The sequence below is a fragment of the Puma concolor genome, chromosome B1 (assembly GCF_028749965.1).
Source record: "Puma concolor isolate L17-30 chromosome B1, mPumCon1.1.hap2, whole genome shotgun sequence".
Taxonomy (NCBI): Eukaryota; Metazoa; Chordata; class Mammalia; order Carnivora; family Felidae; genus Puma; species Puma concolor.
Genome location: NC_141670.1, coordinates 186,231,470 through 186,238,781, shown reverse-complemented (window position 1 = coordinate 186,238,781; position 7,312 = coordinate 186,231,470).

Here is a 7,312-nt window from a genome sequence, read left to right as displayed (position 1 = left end):
CCCGCCCCCCCCCCGCCCCGGGTGGCCCATCTTTGTTTTAATTTGCATGTCCTTTAGAAAAGGTGCAAATTTGGGGCGCCTGGGTGGCGCGGTCGGTTAAGCGTCCGACTTCAGCCAGGTTACGATCTCGCGGTCCGTGAGTTCGAGCCCCGTGTCGGGCTCTGGGCTGACGGCTCGGAGCCTGGAGCCTGTTTCCGATTCTGTGTCTCCCTCTCTCTCTGCCCCTCCCCCGTTCATGCTCTGTCTCTCTCTGTCCCAAAAATAAATAAAAAAAAAAAACGTTGAAAAAAAAAATTTAAAAAAAAAAAGAAAAGGTGCAAATTTGGAGACATGCTCCCTGTTTTCCCTGGGTTTACTTACCGGTTGTGTTTCCTCTTTTGTTATTTACATAAATCGAAGATAAGCCGAGGTCCTGTATGAATTATTTACGTGCTCTGCCCATTTCTCTATCCAATCAACAAAAGCTTACTGAACTTCTACTACGTGGCGGGAACCGTGAAGGTGCCATTCACAGCAGTGAGCTCCCTTCACTGAGCTCTCGGTCTAGCAGGGGACGCACAATAAACACATAAATAAGCAGGGTACTTGATGTCAGACCGTGATAAGTGCCGTGAGGAAAAAAACAAAGCCAGACTAGGGGACTGAGAGGGACAGGTGATCAGAGGCCTTTCAGAGGTGTGGCATTTGAGCAGATGTCCGAATGAATTGAGGGAATGAGTCTCATGTCTCCAGGGGAGAAGAACATTCCAGGCAGGATATCTATTGTGGTCGTAATGTTTTCCTCATTGCTTGATAGGAACTCTACTTAAAGAGATAATGGTGTTTAACTAACAAATTACGGTCATGAACTGCTGGATGGACCAGAGACTGCTTCCCTTTCCCCCTTTTTGTATAGTAATTGGATCCCCAATTTGTAATTGGGTACATGGCTGTCTAGAATTAATGCAATGTTTTCCAGCCTCCTCTGCAGCTAGATGTGGCTCTATGACAAGGTTCTGGCCAATAGGATGTAAGCAGAAATGAATGCGCAGCTCCTGAGAAGTATCTTTCCGGAGAGCAAACATGCCCTTTTCTTTCTCTTCGATCCTGGTTAGGGTGCAGATGTGATCCCTGGAGCTGGAGCAGCCATCTTGTATTCTGAGGTGAGTGGTCGGGTGTAGCAGAACAAGGGACTAAAAGGAATCTGGATCCTTGATGGTCTTAGAATCTATACACCAGTCAGTCCTGGACTACTTACGTTTACACTACATTTATGTGAGAAAGAAAAATAAATTTATTTTAGTAAGCCAATGTTGTCTGGGGTTTTCTCCCTCTTGCATCTTAACCCTAACAAAAGCACTGTGAATTAGAGTCCCATATTTTAGTTTCTTACATCTTCTCAGACTATGCCTCACCTGTGCTCAGAGTACGTCGTCGTAGCTTTCATGTCACTGACTTTGACCGTATTTCTCCGGCCCGCAGTGTGCCCGTCCGATTCCTTAGCACCTAATTGGGATCTACCCCTCTTGAGGGTAAAGGTGGAGCCTTTACCCCATCTCCAAGCAGCATTCTCCAGCCCTCACTGCTCTGCCTCCTTTCCTAACTGCCACAGCCCTGCCCCCTACCCTACTCTCTGGGACTTAACCAAATTGTCTTGTTGTTTCTCAGGTTGAGGATACATTTCTGCCCAAGAACTGTTAAAGCCCCATAACTGATCTCCCCAGCCTCCCTTTGACTTCTCCAGTCTCTCTTCATGCACTAACGTGAGTGGGGCTTTCAGAATGCAGATCAGAATGTCACCACCTACCTGAAACTCTCCAGCCCAGTAAGGGCCTGAATGGATGGCACCTTCCTTCCTCTGTGGCTTTGTCTTCCCCTCTTCCTCATCCCCTCCCCCACTCTGTGGGTCAGACATACTTCCTTCTCCCTCCATGTCATGCTTCGGGGCCCACTTTCTTCCTGGACCCCCAGGGTCTCTGCCCACCTTGTCTTCTCAGCCCGTGCTGTGCTGCCTGCTCCCTCTCTCTCATTAGGCTCCACCCACCAAGAAGGCACCACAATCTCCGAGAACTCTCTCTCCCCTCGGACCCAGACTAGAGCAGGCTTCCCTACCGGATGTTCGCATGTCTCCCGGGTCTCTTCTTTTCATTTATTCTGCTCTTACACTGATGATGGCTTGTAATATTACATTCATGTGTTTGCCCCACGAGCCTGAAGCTTCACCGAGACAAGGGCTGTGTCTGTTTTGTACATCAGTGTTTTGTAACTCAGTGTAAGCATCCAGGACCATTCCTCGTGAAACCATAGGAAGTTATGCCTCTGTGTTATTACGATTTCCTTTTGCAGAAATTAATGCTGAGGCCCGAGTGAGGTCGGTGCCAACATCTATACTCCTTTCGTTTCACAGCTCCCCCGTCAATGCCACCCTAACAACTGTCAAGTCTGATGGGAACAGAGACCAGTAACTGGCTGACTCCCTGTCTCACTGGGGTCTCTGCACAGTTGCTGAGGGGCTGGTGTGCCTTTAAGACTCAAGGGCATGAATCTCAGAATGGAATTTCGTCGCGTATGATAGACACTGGGGAAGATACTTGTGGCCAGACGTTCTGGTAACTTGAGAGTGAGCAGGAAGACAAAAATTAGCCCAGAATTCCCCCCACCTCTCTTTTAAGTTTATTTGTTTATTGAGAGAGAGAGCACTGAAGGGGCAGAGAGCGAGGGAGAGAGGGAATCGCAAACAGACCTCACACCATTAGCACAGAGCCCCACGCAGGGCTTGAACTCACGAACTGTGAGATCATGACCTGAGCCGAAATCAAGAGTCAGACGCTTAACCGACTGAGCCACCCAGGCACCCCAGAATTTCCCCACTCCCTCTTAGGGTCACTGAGGACCACTCAGAACAGGACACCAAGAGGCAGCTGCTATGAGGTGAACAGGCAAGGACCTAGGGGTGTCTTTACGGTGCCGTCTCCACGATCTGGCCTCCGCTGGGTTCCACCCTTGCCCTTCATCCCTCTGAATTTCCAGTTTCTCATCCACAAGGTACTGGTATAATATGAAACTCACAGAGTTACGTGAGGATCCTTGGGAGGAGGCATTTGTTTGGAAGTTCTGTAGGCACTCTCAAGACCTTTCTGTGTAATACAAGTACCACTTCCTCTGAGCACCAATGTTTCTTCAGTGCCTTATCCTGTCCGAAGACCCACCCTGGCCCTTCACCTCCCTGCTCTCCTGTGGCGCTCCCCCATCCAAACCTCTTTCTCCTTCCTAAGTTAAAAGACAAGAGCCCCCTGGGTGTGCTTCTCTGGGGGGGGTGGCGGCCTGTGTCCCAGCTCTGGGGGCCAAAAATGTCCCATTCATTATCATTATCATCATTGTCAGTAAGTCTTCCAACGGTCCCAGGACCGGGTCGCTGCCCACGGTTAGGTCACTAAAAACCCGAAGTTCACATGCCTCAGAGGTGTGGGGAGCCAGAAGCAATCCTCTTACGGGAACCTTTTAGAGACTTGAGCCCGCCTGGCATCTGACCCACCCACGTGTCCACTCGCTATTTTGGGATTGTAACAGCTACCAAATCCATTAACTGGGCTAAAAGTAAAAGCAATTGGAAGCACAAGTGCCTTGAAATGTTTAAGCACCACGACGCTGAGCTGGCCTAATGACTGCTGAAAGTAGGGTCAGAAGGGAACCCTTGATCTCCGCCCCCTTCGTGGCCCAGTAGAGTAAAGGAGACATGTCAGATTTAAGGCTTAAAAAATAAAATGTCTATGCCTGTTGACAATAAAAGCTCGAATCTGAAATTCGGTCGTCTTAGGAAGCCCCTAACGGGTCACAGAGTAATTATAGCACCTAAGTTCCCGGTATCAGAGCTCACTCGGCCGAGATGCCTCCACCGGGGGCCCGAGCTCCTGGGGGGCAGGGCTCCTGTCAGCCATGTTTTCTGCAGTCACATTTCCAGCTGTTCCTACAAAGTCTAGCACATTGTAAGCATTCACTGAATGTTTCTTACGTGAAAGGATGAACAGATGGGAGGACTTATGTCACTGAATGTCAGTTTATCGTTCTTAGGGGTGGAAGAAAATTTAGTAGGAGTCTGAAATTGTATTATTTTCAGACCGGATGGAATCATCTCCCTAATTTTGCTTCTGATACAACTGTTGTGAGAACTCAAGTCCCTTGAATGAGGCGCTCTTCCCAAGCCATCAACAGTAGCAGCAACAATGAAAGCAGCAATACCTACTGTCCTTTGACTTCCGTTTCAAGAGCTTCATCCACATCAGCTCATGTAATCCTCACCTTAACGTCATGAGGCACCAACTGCTATGAGCCCCATTTTCCAGAGAAGCTGAGGAACTAACTCTGCCAAGGCCACAACAGAATAGGAACACGTTCTCTTAAGGTGGTTCTTGACCTCCGTTTTCCACCTGAGGAAAAATGCACACTCCTCAAAGCACACGGTTGTGCACGCTGTTTGGGGAAGTTCCCAAATTTGCTGAAATCTAACCACAGACCATAGATTAAGAGCCAGTGTGACCATGTCCTTAGGCTCTGGAGTTCAGCTACACCTTGTTTCTTTCTCTTAGTTTAAGTATTGTTAATGAAGAAGTCATACAGGAGTACATTTTCTTTCCTTTTTTTAAAAAAAATGTTTAGTTTTGGGGCGCCTGGGTGGCGCAGTCGGTTAAGTGTCCGACTTCAGCCAGGTCACGATCTCGCGGTCTGTGAGTTCGAGCCCCGCGTCGGGCTCTGGGCTGATGGCTCAGAGCCTGGAGCCTGTTTCCAATTCTGTGTCTCCCTCTCTCTCTGCCCCTCCCCCGTTCATGCTCTGTCTCTCTCTGTCCCCAAAATAAATAAACGTTGAAAAAAAAAATTAAAAAAAAAAATGTTTAGTTTTAAGAGAGAGAGCAAGAGGGGGAGGGGCACAGGGAGAGGGAGACAGAGGTTCCAAAGCAGGCTCTGCGCTGACAGCAGTGAGCCCGATGTGGGGCTTGAACTCGTGAACTGTGAGATCATGACCTGAGCAGAAGTCGGATACTCAACCGACTGGGCCACCCAGGTCCCCCAGGAGATTTCTTTTAGTGAAAACCCAAACATTAGAGGTAATGTCCCTTTGACCAATTCATTCCAAGACCCTTCCGGGGCGCCTGGGTAGCTTCGTTGGTTAAGCGTCCGACTTCGGCTCAGGTCGCTATTGCACAGTACGTGGGTTTGAGCCCCACGTCCGGCTCTGTGCTGACAGCTCAGACCCTGGAACCTGCTCTGGATTCTGCGTCTCTCTCTCTCTCTCTCTCTCTGCTCATCCCCTGCTGGCACTCTGTCCCTCTCTCTCAAAAATAAACATTAAAAAAAATTTTAATTCCAAGATCCTTTCTAGAAATAACTATTGTTACCAGTTCATTTCATAACTTTCTTTTATCACTAAATACCCATCCGTGTACTTTTGGAAATTACTTGGTATTGTTTGTGTTATTGGGTATTTACTCAAATGATACTGTCTTGCAACTTTTCCTTTTTTCACTTTAGAATCATCTTAGAGGCTTTTTAGCCTGTGTAGATTTGACACATTCTTTTAAACTACTGTGTAGATGGATGTGCCAAAATTACCATTTGCTTACTAAGTGACTTTAGCTTGTTCTTAGATGTTTGTTCCTGCAGACAAAGCCACAGTGAACACTTTCATGCATACTTTTCAAGCACACGAGCAGATGTTTGCCTAGAAGAACCCCCAAACCTGGCATTGCTGGGGCACAGAATATGTGCATTTTTTAAAATATAAAAGATACCACCGCATTTCCCTGCAAAATGTGCTGCTCATATGTACTCTCTTAAACAAAGTACCAGACCCATATTTCCACATTCAACCTTTTCTATTATCAATCTTTTCAATTTTTATTTCTGATGAATAAAAAAAGGTGTATGATTTTGCGCTGAGTACTTTTTTGTATTTGATTGGTCTTTGTACTTATTCTTTTGTGAATTACCTGCTTATTTCTTTTGCTAACTTTTACGCATTTTCTTTTTGTTATTGATTTATGCATGCTCTACTATATTCTGTTCCTGAACAGTTACTAACTTTGTTACAAGTATCTTTTCTCCATCTACCTCTTGTGCTTGTAATTTATACATCTGGGTTGGAGTGCTGGCGTTAGCATGGATTTTCTGGATGACTTGAATACAGCTGACCTTGAACAATGTGGGGATTAGGGGTGTCAGTCCCTTGTGCAGTTGAAAATGCAGGTATAAATTTTGACTCCCCCAAACTTAACTCTAATAGCCTACTGATTTTTTTTTTAAATTTTTTTTAACGTTTATTTATTTTTGAGACAGAGAGAGACAGAGCATGAGTGGGGGAGGGTCAGAGAGAGAGGGAGACACAGAATCCCAAACAGGCTCCAGGCTCTGAGCTGTCAGCACAGAGCCCGACGCGGGGCTCAAACCCACGGACCGGGAGATCATGACCTGAGCGGAAGTCGGATGCTTACCTGACTGAGCCACCCAGGCGTCCCCTACTGATTTTTAAAAAAAAATTTATTTGCGATAGAGAGAGAGAGAGAGAGAGAGAGGAGGGAAGGGGGGCAGAGGGAGAGAGAGAGAATCTTAAGCAGGCTCCACACTGAGCCTGCTGTGGGTTGATCCCACGATCTTGGGATCATGACCTGAGCTGAAATCAAGAGTCAGATACTCAACTGACTGAGCCACCCAGCTGCCCCTAATAGCCTACTGTTGACCAAAGCCCTACTGAAAACATAAATAGTCAGCACATATTTTTAGGTTATTTGTATTATATACTATCTTCATATAATAAATTAGAGAAAACTTTATTAAAAATCATAAGGAAGAGAAAATACATATATATATAATTTATATATATAAATTTATGTGTATATATATATATATATAAATTAATGTACACAGGTCAAACTCTTGCTGTTCAAGGGTCAACAGTAAATTCTGTGACTATAAAAAAAATGACTTTAAAAAATTTTTCTAGGTGTGAGCAAAAATAATGCCTACCTTCAACTTCTGCCCATTGGTTATAGACCTATTTTCTTACAGGAAAACAAAAATGAAAGTCTGAAAGATCTTTTAGGATGAATAGTAGGAAAAAAATCACGTCTGATTTTGGTCTATAACTTCCACAACAGGTCTGTTTTATTTTCACTTCCAGCCAATGTTGTAGAAATCAAATTGTTAGCACAGCAGGGGAAAGCTTGAATAGAAGTAAAATTCAGTTTTCATTGAAAAAATTTTAAAGCAAATTTACAAAAACATTTTTCAAAACAGCCTGGAAAGATTCAGAGACTTCCTGTTTTCTTCTCCCTGCTGTAAT